The sequence below is a fragment of the Tamandua tetradactyla genome, chromosome 14 (assembly GCF_023851605.1).
Source record: "Tamandua tetradactyla isolate mTamTet1 chromosome 14, mTamTet1.pri, whole genome shotgun sequence".
NCBI classification, from domain to species: Eukaryota; Metazoa; Chordata; class Mammalia; order Pilosa; family Myrmecophagidae; genus Tamandua; species Tamandua tetradactyla.
The window spans coordinates 36,707,648-36,729,262 of record NC_135340.1 but is presented as its reverse complement, the minus strand read 5'-3'; the positions used below and the strand labels follow the sequence as shown (position 1 = coordinate 36,729,262).

The window sequence follows — 21,615 nt, the reverse complement described above, 5'->3', positions numbered from 1 at the left end:
TACTATCAGATGCTACTTTCTACCCACTGGCCAAATCCAGAAACCTAATCAGCAACTAGTCAGCTCCAGGTATGCTTAGCTTAACTCATTTTTTTTTTTTTTACTAACTTTTGTTTTTTTATTAAAGAAGTTGTTTTACAAAAATATTAAGCAAAAAATAAAGAGTCCCTATGCGTCACCCCATATTATTAACAACTTGTGTTAGTGTGGTGCATTTGTTACAAGTGATGAAAGATTATTATTATAATTGTCTTATTACTATAGTCCATTATTTACATTAACTAAATACATCTTTATTCAAAGGAAGGGTTGTTTTCTGTTTGTTTGGTTTTCCTTCACACTAAAATAACTTGTCTTACCTGACAGTGACTGAGCTCAGCATTCTCCTGGCACATTCAGGCTTGTGGACTCGGACCACTCCCAGGACTTCCCTGTCTGAGGCCAGCTGCCTACTCAAGTCACATGGAGCAGCATCAGACAGTGAGCTCACTGGAGATGTCACAGAGCCTCAGTTGCCATGGTAATTGTTAGAGAGAACATCGAGAAGGGTAGAAGAAAAGAGAGAAAAAGGCAGGAAGAGTTGAAAAGGAATAGAAGACAAATACAGTGCCTAAACTTGCGCTTGAGAAATGCGTGTGGAACTTGTGGGAAGAACAGCTTTTTCAGAAAGGGTAACTTACCAACAGCTTCCTGCAGTGATGTAGTTTCGTGAAGAAATAATTGCTGAGGTACATTTCAGTTTCAACTAAATTTAAAGGGTTTGAGTCAGATTTGAAAGTACACAGACTATTGTAATACCAAGAAGTTTACATTGAGGAAGCTAGATATGCCACCAAGAAGGCAGAGACTCAACAAATGTTTTTCATAAGTAAATCATTGAGTGTTAAAGGTTTTGAAATGTCCAAATCCCCACATACTCCAGGCCCTTTTCCAAAGTACAAAAAATGGAGTGTCCATGAGTTAGCACTTAGTGGACAGCAGAATTGGTTAATGAAACCTAGTTACTCTAGATATGTTACCCAGACATCCTCACTGTATCAGTTTATGGACCATGGGCAGAATGAACCTGCTATATCCAAACCCGAGGCTTCAGTGAGTTTCAATTACATGAGGAGACTTATCCTGCCGCCTTGTGACTCTGGACCAATGTGCCAAAGCTTGGAAAGCAGGTGTGATTCTGATCACAGAGAGGCGAACTGAAGAAGGAAAGTTCAGAAACACAATCTTCTCTGTTCTCCCTACAGAAATCAACTTGCCCAAGTCTGTACATCACTGTCAGCATGGGATGGCAGTGTGTTTACTTAATTAGCCAAAAAAATGGATCTAAATTCCCACACCTGTGTGTTCCGTCAAACTAGAATTCCTAAGATTTTGTCATATCAAGTGACTTATTAACTAAACTATAAACTCTTTAAAGGCAAAGCTTAGATAATCTTGTATCTCCAGAAACTAAAATTCAATGCTTCTTCATGAAGTCATGCTATACCAAGAGATCAACTCCAGGGTAAAACTTATTAAGGATAGTGCTTGAATTGACAGGATTAAGAAAGAAGTCCAAAAATAAGTATAATGTTCAGTTGTTTGAACAAAAGTCATAACAATTAAATAATAACTAGAACCATCTTCAGATTAAATACATCCATTAAAACATCATACTCTCTTGAAAGAGAATAAAACACCAAATTTAATTAAGCAAAATCTAATCTCTCATCCTCTGGGAATTTCTGTTCCATAATTTCAAAAACAATGATATCAGGACAATTGGAAAAACTTATGAGACTCTGCGAATTAAATGGTAGCGATGTATCAGTGTCCAATTCTTGGTTTGATGATAGATAATAGATTATATAAAAGGAACAGGAGAGTATTTGGGAATAGTGAACATCAGAGTGAAACTTAATCTCACATAGTTTAGGGAAAAAGTTCTTTGTCCTGTACTTCTAACTTTCCTGTAATTTTGTGAATGTTTCAAAGGTAAAATAAGGAGTCAGAAGACACAAAGCTATCAACACACCATAGTAATTCTGAAATCCAGTTTGATTCATGGCACCAATTTCCCTTTGTCCAAGGGAAGAGAATGTTTATTGACTTGGGCTTAGATCTGCTCTATGGGAATGATTCTTTTTGGTTATTGACTCTTTCTGCTGGACTCTTAGCACGACCCTCTGAAACATTTTCTTTTCCCACAAAAAAATGGCTTGGGTTTGCATCAGAGTTCCTTCCTTATCCTATTTTCTCCTTTTAAAAATTTGCAGACACAGAGGCATCTTTTAAATTTGAATTGTCTCCGTTCCTTTTAATCCAAACTGATGTTGTTTCTTTCACTACACACTCTATCCCAACCAGTGGCTTAACTTAAGAGTTCACATAAGACATTATACTCAATCTATTTTGCAATACTGCAATTGGCACAATTAGATCTTAAATCTAATTTACAGGAGGATCAGCCCTAAGGTTATACAAAATAACAAAGAAAATAACTTTCTTTGTCTGCCACATAAATCTCTATTTCTCTGACCGTGAATTGAGCTGAAAGTTTAAAGATCCGAGCTTGTTATTTTCTTGCTGTCAATACTCCAGTATACTCACAGAAGCCAACCTTGCATGGTTCTTGTGGTCATCATTATTACCATAATAGTCAAGTAGAGCAGCCATTGGTCAACTTGGCCCACTAAGGCATATGCTTTAGTAGATACCCATTAGGACTCACTCGCCATTTCCTTCTCCTAGTCTTTGGGAACCACTAATCTAATGTCTATTTTTTTGAGGTCTTATCGGACCTCACTATCATAGAAGGTGGGAAGATTAACAACACTTTGCTGCCTATTTCAAATGAATGGAAACTTTCTGATTCTTTCTCTGAAAGGGATGAAAAAGAATGCATTGCCAGTTCAATCTTACATATCACACACTTAGGCTGTGTTAAACTGCTCTCTCAAAGATACAACATTTAGCACAGAAACTGTTATTTAGAGCTGCTACTTGGTTGACTTTATAGTCCAAGATGATCTGAATGTTTTTGACAGGGGATACTGGTAACTTAAATAGAGATAGGATGAAGGCAATCACCCCTGAATCATTTACATTTTTTAAGATGGCATTATTTTCTTTCTTGCTCCCCAAAGATGCAAAATTGTTTTTTATTTACTATCTTGACCAGTGGAGGGTAGGGCCATTGAGAGATTTTCTTTTGGCTTTTCCTCTTATGATAACTACTACAAGAAAAATAAAGACCCAATATGTGTGTTAGGCCAACCTCAAAGTACACCTATTGCAATGATACATATAGGGATGGGAAAATAATCAGTAGTTGGTCCATGAACATATGAGCTGGATGTGGGCTGACATTAAATCTATTACCTGACTCCTCATATTTCAACCTCTTCTCAGACCCTATGTCCAGGGGTTCTCAATATGTCCTCCCAGGAATGTGCTCCTCTGTAATGATTTCTAATCTTATGCAGTTTTCCCACTCTAGTGTGCATATTTTCTGAGATGTAATCCCTTCTTCTTTCACAGCAATCTGACATCTTACCAAATTTAGGGGGGGAAATCACATTTTCCATGCTTCTAGAAGCCATCCCTGATATATATGTTCCCATCAACAGGCACCCGTGCCAGGAAACGGTATCTTGTTTTCGAGGCAAGCACTCCTAAATGGATAAAATCTCCCTTAGCCAACTTTATATTTATTCTTTTGATCATGCACTGTTAGAATCCAATTTCATTGTACTCTCTTGGTTCTAGCCGGTACACACTGTATACATCTTATAGCTTCTTTGGGATACAATCTCTTTCCTCCCTTCAACACAGAAATGTTTTTCTTCAACATAGAAATGAAGATGGTAGATCTTCTTGTAGCTATTAATCCAAGTTCAATTATGATTTAATTATTCCCCAGAAACCTTCTGCAATGCCTGACTACTAGTAGCACAAGAAAAGATAAAAATCTAGTTCTGCAAGTGCACTATTCCTCAGGGAATGGCAAGGCTTGGGATTTCATTGTAACTAAAATTCAAAAAAGGATCTCATTTGTTAAATAAAAACTTTTTAAACTATCAGGGGAGAGGATACCAAATCTCAAATGACAGCAATGGAAGGAAATAAATACATACAATACCTTCATCCGGGCTTTTATCCATGATCATAAATTTGAGCTTCGAATATGAGAGAAAAATCTTTGAATATTCAGTCTTTACAACTTATGGCAGGTTATAAACTTGATCTTCCAGTTCTTCAGAAGTCCTGCACATGCCTCTCACCCTGTGGGGAATATGCTATTTCCCCTTTCTGACCTTTCTTCTTAGCACATATCCAAGTAATGAGTTAATATTGTATACTATATGGAATAAGGGCCTGGTTTTTTTACACAAATAGATTAGCTGGCAAGATGTAAATGTTTGATTAGTATAAAATGCAGAGAATGTTAAAATATTTTCTTCTCATTCTCCTGAGTCTTGAGAAATATTTTTATCCAGTTTCCTTATTTCTTTACAATATTACTGAGTAATATTTACAAAGAGTCCTGAAAATTTCATGTGAAATGTATAACTGATAAATTCTCTTGGATTTATTCTCAATATTATGATTTTTTTTCCTTCAACTGAGAAAATATAGCAAATTTCTGATTCTGTAGATAAATAACATCTCTCCAGGTTCTCAATTTAACTACTTTAATATGCTTTGATTTTATGTGAAACAACATGTCTTTAAATGATGAAATCATTTATCTTCGATGTGAATTTTGTTTGTTGCATTTATAGAATCTTCTTTGGACTGTTACTTTATACATTCAGTATCTTCTAGAAATATTTTAACAAGAGACCCGAAAAGGGTGAGTGGATTTGATAACCACTGTCAGTAAAAGAAACAAATTGAGATAGCTGAGAATACAGTCCTGAGGAACCAAAACACATGTCAGATGATAAAGGACAAAAAATAAAATGAGTTTTAAATATCAATCCAACAATTATAAAGAAATTGGATAACCACTAGGACCTGAGTGGCTGAGTGAATTTTTTCTTTGAAAAATAATTCAACTCATCCCACAGGTAAGGGTATTTCTGAAATATTGACTTTACAGGTTGTGTTAAAGAATCTGGGTTTTATTTTAAGTGTGTTTAAAAGACTGAAATCGAGTGGTTGACACGATTGGATTTTTTTAACACCACCACTGTAGCTGCTATGTGACTAATAGCCATTAAGCATATTAAAATGGAAGGAGATAGACAATTTAGGAGGTTCTTGTAAGAGAACAGGTGAGAATTTCATGGTAGTGTGGACAAGGATAGTAGTTAATGGGTATGCTGGTTTGAAAAGGTTTATGTACCCAAGAAAAGTCATGTTTTAATCCTAAATCCACTTTGTAAAGGCAGTCGTTCCTTCTAATCCCTGTTAAGTACTGTATGTTTGAAACTTTGATTTCCAGTGCCTGTGGAAAAAAAAAAAAAAAAGAAGCCACCCCGTTTCTGGTAGATTGCATTCCGGCAGCAGCAAATTAAAACTATAGGGGTGGTCAAAATTCATCAGATTCTGAATATGAGGACTAGAGGGTTTGTTGGTCATCTGGATGTGGGAGAAGTTGTATGGATGTGACTAAAGTTTATGGCTTAACCAAATGATTAAATAAATATACCATGTACTGACATGGGAAAGAAGTAGGGAGCAGCAAGTTTGGGTTGAGAACAATCAAGAGTTCAGTCTTTGGCATGTTATGTTTAAGTTGCCCACTAGATAACAAATGGAAATATCTAATAAGAAGTTGAGCAGACAAATCAAGCTTGCAGGTGTCGAAGATAGGGATAGAAAATTTGGCTTCATCTCATTTGGGCAGCATTAAAGTCAATTCCTAGATGACAGGCCTCTTTCAGTGAGAAGATAGCTGGGGGAGAGATAAGATCATAAAACTGTGTCCTGAAGAAATAAAAGTCAAATCAGCCAGGAAAAGCTCTAGCACAGGAGCTTCAGATAACACAGTGAGAGATAATGAGAAAGAATAGTAAATGCACAGATCTTCCATTAAAGTAATAACAATATCAGAGTGCTCGCAATGATGCAGAAGATATGTGCATGTGTGGTTTTCTCTAAGTGGCAAAATGTGTATTGAATACCATCACAGGTTACTTTTCCACCACCAGATGTATTTCAGGTAAGAACTGAATCCTGCCACTCTAAGTAGGGTATATTTCAGTTAAAAAAAGAATCATGAGGTGGTGTAACAGTGGCTCAGTGGCAGAGTTCTCCCCTGCCATGCCAGAGACCCAGGTTCAATTCCATGTGCCTGCCGATGGAAAAAAAAAGAATCATCGTAGTTTTTAATCTGTAACTCATTTATTCATGCAAACTTTGTTTTAAAATGTTCATTCAAAGCGATAATGCATTCAGCTTACCCCTGTTCAACAAGAAAAAATTTAACTTCAAAGAAGACTAATTTATAAATAAGGAGATATTTGGAGAATTGTGCATATATTATTCAATACTAAAAGAAATTAACTATGAAAATTCTGGAATTTCTTTCACTGAAATCTTTAAAAATAAGAGGGACACACAAATGTCTAAATTGAACCTACTATACCAGCCCTGATTAAAAGTCATTTAGCTCATCTCTTTTCCAACATTCCAGTATTACATGGAAGGAAGTCAATCTTAATCTATGATAAGCATATGATAGCATATGATAGAATTTAACATTATAATAGCAAACAAACCTTGCTTAGTGCTTATACATTCTTTCAATATTTTCTTCTCCATATTTATTCAGAGATTGAACTGTACAGTTATTTAAAGCCCCAAATGCTTTTCCATGGGTTTTAACCAGATGGATGTGACTAAACTAGATCATAAGCCCCTGAACAGCAAGAAAGTATCTACCTTGTTTTATGTAGTACCAAGAACACTAACTAAAGACAGATTTAATGGATCTTAATGGTGAAAGTGGCCATGATAGTGAGGCTGTAGCAAGCACACATCCACAAGATCCTTAATTTCTCCCAATAACACAATGGAGAAAAGAATGCAGAAAATCTCAGAGTGACCTAAACTATGTCAATTATTAAGTCTAAAGAAATATAGAGAGCAATGTAGTGAGAACATTTCTGTAACATCTTTTCTAACTTAGCAATGTCTTGTCATTGCAGCTTTGGGGAGAAAAAATGAAAAATTCCAGAGGGAATAACCTCTCTGACACTGTGAGTGAATTCATTCTCCTTGGATTCCCTTGTGCCTGGGAGATTCAGGTCTTTCTCTTCTGCCTCTTCTCGCTGACCTATGCCCTGACACTCATTGGGAACCTGTGCATCATCTGCGCTGTAGGGTGGGACCACCATCTCCACACCCACATGTACATCCTGCTAGCAAATTTTTCCTTCCTGGAGATCTGGTACATCACCTCAACTGCCTCCAACATGCTGGCCAACATTCTCTCTGAGACCAACACCATCTCCTTTCCTGGATGCTTCCTACAGTTCTACTTCTTCTCCATGGGCACCACTGAGTCATTTTTATTATCTGCCATGGCCTTTGACCTTGTGATCTGGAGACCCCTGCACTACCCCACCATCATGACAGTACAGCACTGCATCAGAATGGGAGCCTGCTGCTGGGTGTGTGGTTTCTCCTGTTTCCTCATCCCAGTTTACCTCATCTCCCAGCTACCTTTTTGTGGCCCCAATATTATTGATCACTTTCTATGTGACCCAGGACCGCTTTTGAAGTTGTCCTGTGTGCAGCTCCAACCACTGAGGTCATCTGTGCTGTCTTTAGCTCAGTCCTTATTTTCTCCAACTTTATCTTCATCACCAGGTCCTACACACTGGTGATCAGAGTAGTACTGAGGGTCCCCTCAGCTGAAGGCCGGTGAAAGACCTTCTCCACGTGTGGGTCTCATCTGGTCACGGTGTTCCACTTCTATGGCTCCATCATGGTGATGTACATCGGCCCAACATCAGGCAATCCAGCTGGGATCCAGAAATTGTGACTTTATTTTACTTTGTGTTGACCCGGCTTTTCAACCCCTTGATCTACAGTCTCCAGAATAAGGAAATGAAGGAGGCCCCGAAAAATCTGTTTAGGACTTTGAGATTTGGACAAGGACAACCTCTCAAGAACTAGAATTCATAGCACGTGTATAAGTAAGACATGTAGTGATATTAAAATATATGAAGTCAATGGTCTTAAATTTGAGATTTCAGGCATTTGCATTTAAATGAATCAAAGAGCAATAAGATCTTACAAATATTTCCATAAATCATCTGTCTAGGCTATATTCTATTAAGATTCTGCATATCTGACATGGAAACAAGAATATGCCAGACATTCTCAAGCAGTTTGTCAAGATGAAACTATGACTAACCCAAATATCAACTCATCATTTTCTGTCCTTTGCAAATTTAGGTAAATTTTCTCCAACCACCAATTCCACAGTTATTAGAAGCCTAAATTATCCCCCACTATATCTCTCCCTACACACACGTACACACACACACATGCCCACTTGCACACTCACACACACAAACCATACAAAGGTGTGCATTTGCTTCTCTCTTCCCACTCTTGAATCCTCCCACGGTCATGTTTTGATCGCATTAAACTGGATGTGAGAACCCAGCTCCTTCAGCATTTTACCCACCAGCAGTCACCTCCAGCTTTGTGTGGGTACATTAGCTTGACTGCAGATTAGGGCGGAACTACCATGGTGAAAAGCCCGTCTACCTCATTGCATCTGGTCTGCCTCTTCCTTCACATAATCTTCCCACTACTCACAAGAATGACCAGAAAACCTTCCCCTTTCTTATCCATGCGAATGCTGTCCATGTGGAGACCCTCGAGAATCTGGGATTCTTCCTCAATGTGGACTTGCAGAAATTTCCTCTCAGCAAACCCAATTCCTGACTGGAATCTTTGAAAACAGTTTCTCCAACTGCTTACTCTTCAGGGTGTTTTAGGTTCTTGAAACTTGAAATCTTCCTTGTTTATGTTAGTACCACCCAGGAACACTCAAAGTAAAAGAATAAATACAGACATTGTAGAGGTGAGACCTGGACATTGGATGGCATGAAGTGAGGTGGCAAGGAAAAAGAGAAGCAGAAAGCAGGGAGGGAGTTAATTTAGGTAAAATGATAATAATTCATATTTTAAGTAATTTATTATTTAAAAAGTGCTTTTCTATGAACACTAGCCATGCAGAGAAGATGGAGGAAGCATGTCAGAGGATAGACATAGGACAGTAAGGCCAGTGTCTGAAATGAGGTATATTACTCTCCAGGTAATTTTCACAGTGGCCTGGAATCTGCAGGTTGCATTATAATATATTTAATATATAAATCTTACTCTGAGATAGAACAATCATATCTACTAGTTAAATGGCGACCTATTGCACAGAGGCAGAAAAAGACCAAATTTGCTGAGGTATCTTCATTTTAGATATGCAAGGGAGACACACACTCTATGTGGGTTGCTGGCATGACTTAATATTTGAATGGAGGACCAAGACTAGCCTATAAAATCACATAATCAGAAAGCAGCAAGAAGGCTGAAAGGCTTGACCTGCAGTGTCTTTGTACAAACTTTTAAAGGCACACTGTAAATACTGAATTGGTCTCCCAAAAAGGTAAGTTCAAGTCCTAACCCCTAGTATTTGCAAATGTGACCATATTTAGAAATAAGGTCTTTGCAGATAAAATTAATTAAGGATCTCAACTAGAAATCATGCTGAATTAGCTTGGTGCTACTTCCAATGACTGACACCTGATAAGAAGAGAAAAAGAAAAGGAGTAGAAGGAAGAGATCAAACAATGGGCAACAATATCCATCAATTATCTCTTGAACTGAAACTCAGAATTTTGCTCTCACCCCTGTATTTATTTTTCTGCCTATTTTTTGTTGCCAAAAGATTAGTAGATATTCAATATAAATGTTTATAAGAAAAATTTCAAAAAGTGTCAGCATCAATAAGAAACTAGAATGGTAGCCAGGTGCAAAGGAAATATACAGAAGGTAATAAGAAGAAAGAAATATATAATGGAAGGAAATTACTTACTTTTTATGATAGCAACAAAAATGTAATATATCTTTAAATAAACCCCTCCAAGGGGTCTATATGAAGAAAACTATAATTTTTTACTTTGAAACATTTTTTAAATGACATGAATAAATGAACATACACACCATGCTTCTGGATGTGAGAAATAAATTAGTAAACTTGCCATGTGAGCCCAAATAAATTTATTAATTTGATGAAAGCTGTAAAATAATGTTGTTAACCTTAAAATACTACAATCCAAATATTCAGTAATTGGAGATTATATGAACTATAGCACATTCAGTGCATAGAAAACCACACAGCCATTCAAAAATGATGTCTTGAAATATATTTTATAACAAGAAAATGCTTACAATATAATGCTAAATTTAACTTTTTACAAAATATAAAAGACATATGAAATTGTTTCCAAATTTATTTTATATTCGTAAATTGCAGGAAAGAAGTGCATCAAACCTCACAGTTGCAATCTCTGGAAAGTGGAATTAGGTGATTTTACTGTGCTTTTATATATGTTTTGTAAATTTACCCTGATAAGCATGTTTTTTTTTCTTGTCAAAATAAATATGCTTTCAAAATTGTAACTAAAAAAAATCCCAACCTGACTGTACTAAAGAAGCCTTGTTCTTTATTTCTAATTCTGCCCCTTGAGTGAAGTGAGAAGTCATCATGTTTCAGGAACTGACAGTGAGTCAGCATTAAGGGACTTAGGTCTGGAGTCCATGTGCTAATGGCTGAAGCAGTCACTGAGGAACCTTCAGCAGCAAATCTGTAAAGAACCTAGGTGATAAACCCTATCCCCAAAACTAAAATGGCTTCAGAACCAAAATGCTGGAAGCATGCCTAACCCTTCAAGGAAACACTGATATCTGACAAGTACATACATACACATATACAGGCATACACAGTCAAACTTATTATGTTTTCCATTCCCTATAAATGGTCCTGGAAAATTTTCTTGCAGTCTAGAGTGTATGTGGGACTCAGATCTGTGTCAGAGCAGCATGTGTTCTTCAGAAGACTTCAGTGTCTTCCCAATAGTGCCAGTGGTGTACTCATCACACAAGTAGACAAAGGATTACAGAAGCTCTAACTTCCTGTTTTTTGCACTCTCTTCTCAGACCTGTTCTCCTTTATAACATCTGCATTTCCCTTTATCCCTCTCAATTTTTCATACTTCATCATTAGAAAATTTGCCTTGTGAAGGGTCTGAAATTCTAACTAAATTAACTATCCACCAATAAAATGCTAAGAATCCAGTGGTATGGATACAAGATAGAATACTTTAACCAGTATTTTTAAAGGTAGTTTCAAAGATTGTCCTGAAGTATGGGTAAAAGCTTAAGATATGACATTAAGTAAGAGAAATAATAACAAAATTGCATAGTTATATTATGATTAGAAATAGGTTATGAATAGGAAAAATGGAAAGAATGCAGCAAGTTATTAATAAGCAGAAGAGAGCTTTGTATTAATGAGCTATGCAGAGACTTATTGTACACATTTAATAGAGTTCAAGTCTCTTAGGTGGATTAAACGAAGATGATTACTATATTAAGGATGCCCACCATGCCAAAGTGTTCCTTATCTTCTACCTTTGATGAAGGACAAGTAGGCTTTAAGGATTTTCAGAGAACAGACCAATAATTATGACTGGATAGTAGGCAATTTTTCAGAGAGTGCATGGCATAAGATGAGGAATTTAAAGTGAATTGGTTGCCTAGATTATAGCAAAGACAAGATCTAAATATAATGAGCCAGCATTACTCAGGCCATTGTAAACTTTGTTGTAAATCCATTTTAAGCAATAGCTTCTGGTTCAAAGTTGGGTTTAGCATCAGTACTGTGCAATTTATTTAAGTAATATCATAAATATTCTTAACATTTTTTTCTGTAAGATATTTCATTAAGATCATCACTTTCACTTTCTCTTTTATTTTGTTCTCTGGCCTTTTTTTTTTTTCAAACGTAACAATCCAAACCACAACGAAGGAAGAAATAAAACTAAGGCTTGGTTCACAGATGTGCTGTCTGTATATGCCAGTGCAAGAAAAAAGTACTCTGCTACTACACTATCACCTCTCTAAGTGAAGCCAAAGAGTGTGGTGGTGGAGGAAACTCTCAAACCAGGAATATCAACAAGCAATCCATTTTGTGTCAGTCATGTATAGTGGAAGAAATGGCCAGCTATACAAGATAAGAATACACACAGAACAGTTATGGAAAAAGGCTTCATGATTGGCCAGGGGCACAAAAGGAACCAGATAGGAAGATCAAAGACAAGGAAGTTTGAGACAAAAAAAACATACGACAGACCTCTGAGATTGAACACAAAGTTTGCAGACCTTTGTGGCCCAAATCAATGCCCTTCAGAAACTATGCCCCACAGTGGAGGTCGTCAACAGTCAGGTGGGAAGAATGAGTCATCCCGTAGATGTCAGACTCTCTGTCCTCATCCACCTCAGTGTTTCTACAAATACTCACAAAGAGAAAGGCAGGGGTAGAAGCTATCAATGAGTCATGAAATATTGGCATTCTCTTACCCAGGCTGATATAGCCACTGCCTCCCCTTTTTTAATCCTACCAACAGCAGAAGCCAATACTAAACATTCAGATTGACCCTATTCTTTAAAAGAAACAGCCAGCAACTGTTGGCAAAAATGATTACATCAAAATCTTTTCAATCACCTCTTTTGCTGCTCAGATATGGCCTCTCTAAGCCAGCTCTGCAAATAAATTCACTACCCTCCCTACTACATGGGACATGACTCCCAGGGATCAGCCTGGCCCTGGCATCATGGAATTGAGAATACCTTCTGTTCTAGTTTGCTGGCTGCTGGAATGCAACACACTGGAGATGGATTGGCTTTTAATAAAAGGGGATTTATTTCATTAGTTCTTCACAGGAAAGGCAGCTAACTTTCAACTGAGGCTCTTTCTTATGTGGGAAGGCACAGAGTGATCTCTGCTGGCCTTCTCTCCAGGCCTCTGGGTTCCAACAACTTTCCCTGGGGTGATTTCTTTCTTCATCTCCAGAGAGATGAGAGGGCTGAGCTGTGAGTGCTGAGATGAAGTATGCTGAGCTGCTTGGACTGTGCTACATTGAGCTCTCTCATTTAAGCACCAGCCAACTAAATCAAAAATCCTTCATTATAACAAGCACACTGCTCAGCTGACTGCAGGTGTAATGAGCAACAGATGAAGACATGTACCATTGGCTTATGTCCACAGCAACAGAACTAGGTAACTTCATCTGGCCAAGTTGACAACCGAATCTAACTACCACACCTTCTTAACCAAAAGGGGGAAAAGAAATTAAAACAAGTTTCAGTGGATAAGACATTTCAGAGTCAAGAGGTCATTTTGGAGGTTACTCTTATGTAAGCTTCAGTCAGATATTGCAAATTGCCACTGCATACCAAGCCCCACCAATAGAACTTCTGAAAACCCTAAAGATTATATGGGCTCTATCTAAGACCCTGTAGAAGTTTTACTTAGTAACTTTATTTTTTCAGAAATTTAAGGTCTCAAGATTGTTCTTATGCCACATAAGACCTAAAAGTTAGAGGTACCAGTGTCTCCAAGAACATGACCAGTTTTCCTATGCTCTATAAAGTTAACACCACTTTTCAGCAAGGAGAAGATAAAATACTTATTGCTCAGATATCCCTGAAGATTGAGGGATGATTGAATGAATGTGAGAATGTGTAACTGAGAAATTAGTATTTAACAAATGATTATGACTACCGGATAATTATACAGATATTTAGTTTTTGTTTCTAGTCTATTAGAATAGCCAGAAGGAAATACCTGAAATTATTGAGCTGTAATCCAATAGCCTTGATCTTTGATAATGATGGTATAACTATATAGCTTTTATCATGTGAACATTTGATTGTAAAAGTCTTGTGACTGACACTCCCTTTGTCCAGTGTTTGGGACATGCATGAAAAAAAAAATCCGTTCATTCTAGAGGGTGCGAAGATTTGTCTTTTCCAAGTTATTTTTTCCTGAATATGGGTTTTGTTTCCCAATTCACTTAGCACAGGCAATTGCCTCAGTTTATCAAAATATCACCTCTGGATTTGGTTTCCGGGTCAAGATGGTGGCTTAACAACGTGCGCGTTTTAGTTCATCCTCCCGAACAACTGCTAAATAACCAGAAACAGTACAGAACAGCTCCTGGGGCCACGTCAGTGACCAGACACACAGCGTACCCCAGCCTGGAGCAGCTGGACCAGCTGCGAGCACCCCCCAAAACCGTGAGTTCCCAAAGCTGCAGCGGCCAGCACCCCTCCCCCACAGGCCGCTTCCCAGAGGGGAAAGGAAAGGACTTTACCAGCAGCAGTGACTGGGCACAATCAAACGCCAATTGTGGAACTAATTAACAAATTCTGACTACTAAAAATAGGCCCCCAGCTTAGGTGAACCCGATCAAAGCGGAGGTTGCTCATTTTTGCCCCAGCACCAAGGGGGCAGGACCGACAGAAAAAGGGGGAAAAAAAGAAGGAAACAGGTTTTTGTGGCCGTGTATCTACAAAGGCTTGACTGCCTCTGGATACAGTGGCAGGACTTTTCAGGCTGCAACTGCCCCAGGCATAGGCAGAAGTGAGCTCTTTGGGGGGCTTATCTGGAGCCTGTGCCTTCCCCAAGGGAGGGGTGAAGGCCCACCCAGGTGGAATCCCTCCATCAAGGAATTCAGACACCAGTGCTTGATAATTTGAAGCCATTAAAACCAGCCTACAACCTCTCCTCTGTCTCCAACAAACCCCCAGCCAAAGTTAAAGGTACTGCATCATCTTATGCTGGGGGGACCTGCAGTCAGACAAGCACCACATACTGGGCAGGATAAGAAAAACAGAGTCCAGAGACTTCACAAGAAAGTCTTTCAACCTGCTGGGTCTCATGCTCAGGGAAAACCGACGCAGGTGACTCTTTCCTCCTGATAGGAGGCCAGTTTGGTCTGGGAAAATCTGGCTGGGGTCTATAATATCTAAGCAGACCCTCCTAAGTGTGTGTGGGGGAAAGGTACCACACAAGCAGGGCAAGAAACAAGAAAACAAGAACCGAAAAATTCTCCCCTGTTAAGCAAAACCTAAGTTAAAGGTTCAGATAAAGCTGAACAGAATGTCAAAGAACAGATAGACAACAAATTCATCCAGCAAGAAAACCCTAGATAAAAGAAGTGAAAGCAATCTCCAGAATAAACTAATTAAGGTAATTAAATGCCTAGATGCCAGCAAAAAATAACAAGTCACACTAAGGGAATTGAAGATATGGCCCAGTCAAAGGAACAAACCAACAATTCAAATGACATACAGGAGCTGAAACAACTAATTCAGAATATACGAACAGACATGGAAAACCTCATCAAAAACCAAATCAATGAATTGAGGGAGGATATAAAAAAGGCAAGGAAGGAACAAAAAGAAGAAACTGAAAGTCTGAAAAAACAAATCACAGAACTTACGGGAATGAAAGACACAGTAGAAGAGATGAAAAAACAATGGAAACCTACAATGGTAGATTTCGAGAGGCAGAACATAGGATTAATGAACCAGAGGACAGAACATCTGAAATCCAACAAGAAACAAACTATAGGAAAAAAAATGGAAAAATATGAGCAGGGATTCAGGGAATTGAAAGACAATATGAAGCACATGAATATACGTGTTGTGGGTGTCCCAGAAGGAGAAGAGAATGGAAAAGGAGGAGAAAAACTAATGGAGGAAATTATCACTGAAAATTTCCCAACTCTTATGAAAGACTTAAAATTACAGATCCAAGAAGTGCAGCGTACCTCAAAGAGAACAGATCCAAATAGACATACTCCAAGACATTTAATAATCAGAATGTCCAAGGTCAAAGAGAAAGAGAGGATCTTGAAAGCAGCAAGAGAAAAGCAATCCATCACATACAAGGGAAGCCCAATAAGACTATGCACAGATCTCTCAGCAGAAACCATGGAGGCGAGAAGACAGTGGGATAATATATTTAAATTATTAAAAGAGAAAAACTGCCAACCAAGAATTCTATATCCAGCAAAATTGTCCTTCAGAAATGAGGGAGAAATTAAAACATTTTCAGACAAAAAATCACTGAGAGAATTTGTGACCAAGAGACCAGCTCTGCAAGAAATACTAAAGGGAACACTAGAGACAGATACAAAGACAGAAGAGGGAGGTGTGGAGAAGAGTGTAGAAAGGAAGACTATGAGTAAAGGTAAAAGGAAGGAAAATTAGATATGACATATAAAATCCAGAAGGCAAAATAGTAGAAGAAAGTACTACCCATACAGTAATAACACTGAATGTTAATGGATTAAACTCTCCAATCAAAAGACATAGTCTGGCAAAATGGTTTAAAAAACAGGACCCATGTATATGCTGTCTCTACTCAAAGGTCACAAGGCCAAGGACACAAATGGACATTTACATGTTTATAGCAGCATTATTAACAATTACCAAGTGATGGAAACAGCCAAAATGTCCATCAACAGACAGTTGACTAAACAAACTGTGACATTTACATAAGATGGAATATTATGCAGCTGTAAGACAGAATAAAGTTATGAAGTATGTAACAACATGAATGGACTTTAAGGACATTATGCTGAGTGCGATTAGCCAGAAACAAAAGGACAAATACTGTATGGTCTCACTGACATGAACTGACATTAGTGAATAAACTTAGAATATTTCCTTGGTAACAGAGACCATCAGGAGATAGAAATAGGGTGAGATATTGGGTGATTGGAGCTGAAGGGATACAGATTGTGCAACAGGACTGAATATAAAATCTCAGATATGGACAGCACAATACTACTTAACAGTAATGTAATTATGTTAAAACACTGAATGAACCTGCATGTGAGAATGATAGAGGGAGGAGGACTGGGGACATAAATGAAATCAGAAAGAAAGATAGATGGTAAAGATCGAGACAATATAATCTAGGAATGCCTAGAGTGTATAATAATAGTGAAATGTAAAATGTACAAATTTAAGAAATGTTTTTGCCTGAGGAAGAACAAAGGAATGTCATTATTGCAGGGTGTTGAAAATAGATGAAAATTAATACTTTAAAATGTCACCTTATGTGTGAGACTAAAGCAAAAAATGTTACAAAATTTATATTTTGACTAGAGCATTTCCTAATATAACTCATGTAGATAGTTTGAGTGAATGTCATAAGTACTTGGAATCTCAGGTAGCATATGAGATTTTGTTGGTTTGTCCAGAGTGATGCCCTGATGAATCCCAGAGTGATTTGATCAGTGACTGGAAAAGTATTCGCAAGCCCCCTTCGGGGAATGGTGAGAGTGGGGAGAAATTCAACTTCCCCAAGTTGAATTCTTGATATTCTCACAAGCAGTGTGGACAACCAAAGCTATAGGCTGAGCCCCCAGGCTTGGGGTTTGTTCACATGAAACTTAACCCCACAAAGGATAGGTCAAGTCTACTTAAAATTTAGGCCTAAGAGTCACCCCCAAGAGAGCCTCTTTTGTTGCTCAGATGTGGCCTCTCTCTCCAGCCAACACAACGAGCAGTCTCACCACCCTTCCCCTCTCTGTGTGGGACATGACTCCCGGGGGTGTGGACCTTCCTGGCAACGTGAGACAGAGATCCTGGAATGAGTTGAGACTCAGCATCAAGGGACTGAGAAAAAAACCCTAGAATGAGCTGAGAATTAACATCAAGGTATTGAGACAACCTTCTCGACCAAAGGGGGAAGAGTGAAATGAGACTAAGTGTCAATGGCTGAGAGATTCCAAACAGAGTTGAGAGGTTATCCTGGAGGTTATTCTTATGCATTAAGTAGATATCACCTTGTTGTTCAAGATGTAGCAGAGAGGGTGGAGGGAACTGCCTGAAAATGTACAGCTGTGTTCCAGTAGCCGTGTTTCTTGATGATGATTGAACAATGATATAGCTTTCACAATGAGACTCTGTGAATGTGAAAACCTTGTGTCTGATGCTCCTTTTAGCTACTTTATCAGCAGAAGAGTAGAACATATGGAATAAAAATAAATAATAGGGGGAACAAATGTTAAAATAAATTTAGTTTGAAATGCTAGTGGTAAATGAAAGCGAGGGGTAAGGGGTATGGTATGTATAATCTTTTTTTTCTCTGTTATCATTTTATTTCTTTTTCTGTTGTCTTTTTATTTCTTTTTCTAAATTGATGCAAATGTTCTAAGAAATGATGAATATGCAACTATGTGATGATATTAAAAATTACCGATTGTATATGTAGAATGGAATGATCTCTTAATGTTTTGTTTGTTAATTTTTTTAATTAATAAAAAAAGTTAAAAAAATATATATCACCTCTGTCCAAAATATTCTGACTTGGTATATACCACTCACATTGAGAAAAACCTAAAATATGGAATTTCATCAAAGGCAGGTGTGAGACTCTCAAAAAGAGTCTGGAAGATTGTATTAAATTCAATCCCATGGAAAATTAATTATGTAAGGTACAAACATATTTGGTGGCAGGAGGAAAGGACAGGGTCAGAGTGGTAAAAATCAAACTATAAGGAATATGTTCTTCAAAGACTATAAATGATTTATCCAAGACTGGTTTTTAAATGACATTGTGTGCAGTGAGCCTCTTCTCTCCCTCCTCCCAAGTTACAGAAGGGAACATGAAAACCTTCAGAGCCTTATGTGTTATTCCCAAGAAGGCAAGGTGAAAGGGCAGGTTCCAGGTGTCCTGAACTGTGCTGCTCACAGAGAAGACCTGACCCACGACATGCCTGGGATGCTTCCAACTTGTGCTGACCTAGAAAGACATGATCTGATGAAGATGCTTCACTTCAAATGGACCTTTTCATTCCAATTACTAAGGTGCTAGTTTCTACCCACTGGCCAAATCCAGAAACCAAATCAGCAACTAATCAGCTCCAGGTACACTTACCTTAACGTTCTTTTTTTTTTTTTTACTAACTTTTGTTTTTTTATTAGAGAAGTTGTTTTACAAAAATATCAAGCAGAAAATACAGAGTTCTGATTAACATCCCCCATGACTAACATGAGCGTTAGTGTAGTGCATTTGTTAGAAATAATGAAAAAATGTTATTATAACTGTCTTATTAACTATAGTCCATTATATACATAAACTAAAAGTATCTTGATCCAAAGGAAGGATTATTTTCTGTTTGCTTGTTTTTCCTTCACACTAATACATTCTGTCTTACTTGACAGTGACTGAGCTTAGCATCCTCCTGGCACATTCAGGCTTATGGACTTGGACCACTCCCTGGGCTTCCCTGTCTGAGGCCAGCTACCTACTCAAGTCACAAGGAGCAGAGTCAGACAATGAGCTCATTGGAGATGTCATAGAGCCTTAGTTGCCATGGCAATTGTTAGAGAGAACATAGAGAAGGGTATAAAAGAAAGGAAAAAGAAGAGAGAAAAATGCAGGAAGAGTTGAAGAGTAGTGGAAAAAACATACAGTGCTAAACTTGTAGTTGAGAAATGTGTGCAGAACTAGTGGGTAAAACAACATTTTCACAAACAGTGTCTCGCCAACAGCTTCCTGAAGTGATGTCGTTTCCTGAAGGAATAATGGCCAAGGTACATTTTGGCTTCAAATAAATGTAAAGGGATTGGGGCAGATTTGAAAGTACACAGACTATTGTAATCCTGAGAAGTTTATATTAAGGAAACTAGACAGCCACCGAGAAGTTAGAGAATCAATGGATGTGTTCTGTAAATAAGTCTTCAAGTTGAGTGTCAAAGGTTTTGAAATGTACAAATCCCCACATACTCTAGGGCCTTTTCCAAAGTACAAAAAAAGGAGTGTCCATAAGTTGGCACTTAGTGGAGAGCAGAATTGATTGATGAAACCTATTTATGCGAGATATTTTTCTCAGACATCCTCCCCGTATCAGTTTATGGACCATGGGCAGAATGAACCTGCTACATCCAAACCCGAGCCTTCAGTGAGTTTCAATTACATGAGGAGACTTATCCTGCTGCCCTGTGGCTCTGGACCAATGTGCACAAAGCTTGGAAAATAGGTGTGATTCTGATCACAGAGAGGCGAACTGAAGAAGGAAAGTTCAGAAACACAATCTTCTATGTTCTCCCTACAGAAATCAACTTGCCCAAGTCTGTACATCACTGTCAGCATGGGATGGCAGTGTGTTTACTTAACTAGCTAGAAAAGGACTGGATATAAATTTCTGCACCTGGGTGGTATTTCTGCCAAAACAGACTTCCTAAGATTTTTGTCCTATCAAAGTGACTTACTCATTACACTATGAGCTCTTTAAAAGCAATGCTTAATTAATCTTGTATCTCCAGAATCTAAATTAAAATGCTTCTTCATGAAGTCATGGTGTACCAAGAGACCAACTCTAAATAAAATTTATTAAACATGGTGCTTTAAGTGACAAGATTATCTCCATATGGAAATCCTAATAATCGATGTATGTGTTAAGCCAATCTCACAGTCAACCTATTCCAATAATTAGTGTAGGGATGGGAAAATAATCATCAGGTAGTCATGGGCCCAGTGGACATACTGTGAGCTGGATCTGGGCCAAGACTTAACATAACACCTGGCCCTTGCAACGTTTTCTCAAACCCTGAATCCAAGAATCCTCAACAGGACCTCAGGAATCTGTTCTTCTAGAAAGTTTTCTGCCTAACATAGGACACCCAGGGTAGTGTGCCTATTTTCTGAGTTGTAACCCCTTTTTCCTTCACAGCAAGCTGATATTCTTACCTCACTTAGTGAAGGCATCACCATTTCAATGCTTCTAGAAGCCATCCCTGAAATGTGTTCACATCAATCGGAATCCTTGTCAGGCTACTGTATCTTATTTTCCAGCCAAGTACTCCCAAATAGATAAACTCTCCCTTAACCAACATTATTATTTATCTGCTTGATCATTTACCTTTAGAATCCATTTTCACTGCACTCTCTGGGCTCCTGCCAGTACATGCTGTCTAGGTCTTGCAGCCTCTTTGGGATACAGTCTCTTTCCTCCCTATGTCAATACTGTCTTTTGCTGGTTGTCCTCCCTTATGCCCAGCAAGTCAATTATTGGTATGGAATTAGAACAATAGTTTATGGCCTGTGATCAGAAGGGGGTGGAGACCATCCTTGGGGGTCTGGCCATGTTTTTATGTAGGAAGTCCTCTGTATTGGCTTGAAGCAAAGAAAGCATTCTAGCCTTAAATGGTGGGGAGTGGTTTACTTCTGTAGAGTCAAATGATCTACAGAAATCTAAATATTCAGGATTTTTAGTCCAGTAACCCAGATATCTCCATCTTATATCAGGGTCCCATTCTCTCCCAACAAGAAGCCTGACCTTATGTAATAGACCTCCTTGTTGGAGAGTTTAACCTTTTCTGTGGACCTTGGCCACACTAATATTAAACCTGGAATCTGGTTCTCAGCTTTTTCTGCTATCCAACTGAGGGAGAAAAGGAAGTATTTACCAAGAAGGACCTCCAGCTATCATATTAGCTTTTAATTGATAATTAATCAATGGTTGCTTTTTGTCTTTCCCTTTCCAGAAATCAATCAAACTTATCAATCACACCCAATTTGACTGTACT

The 21,615-nt window shown here is 38.1% G+C and overlaps 3 long non-coding RNA genes across 11 annotated transcripts in view; 2 read left to right on the top strand and 1 right to left on the bottom strand.

Moving 5' to 3' along the window:
• The window catches only part of LOC143655841 (uncharacterized), a 97,367-nt gene extending 77,946 nt beyond the window's left edge, over positions 1 to 19,421 (bottom strand). For 2 of the 9 annotated variants that reach the window (XR_013162292.1, XR_013162289.1), the window contains exon 1: positions 360 to 650. This is a non-coding gene — a long non-coding RNA (uncharacterized LOC143655841). Of the gene's footprint in view, positions 1 to 359; positions 654 to 19,241 lie in introns of those variants that run through there. The other 7 variants (XR_013162290.1, XR_013162293.1, XR_013162286.1 and 4 more) reach the window with 6 other exon arrangements.
• LOC143655844 (uncharacterized) lies at positions 527 to 8,159 on the top strand. The gene is made up of 3 exons (XR_013162295.1): positions 527 to 728; positions 7,137 to 7,187; positions 7,801 to 8,159. It is a non-coding gene; the product is annotated as an uncharacterized LOC143655844 (long non-coding RNA).
• The window catches only part of LOC143655843 (uncharacterized), a 60,344-nt gene continuing 58,150 nt past the window's right edge, over positions 19,422 to 21,615 (top strand). Inside the window, exon 1 of the long non-coding RNA XR_013162294.1 lies at positions 19,422 to 19,620. This is a non-coding gene — a long non-coding RNA (uncharacterized LOC143655843). The remainder of the gene's footprint in view (positions 19,621 to 21,615) is intronic.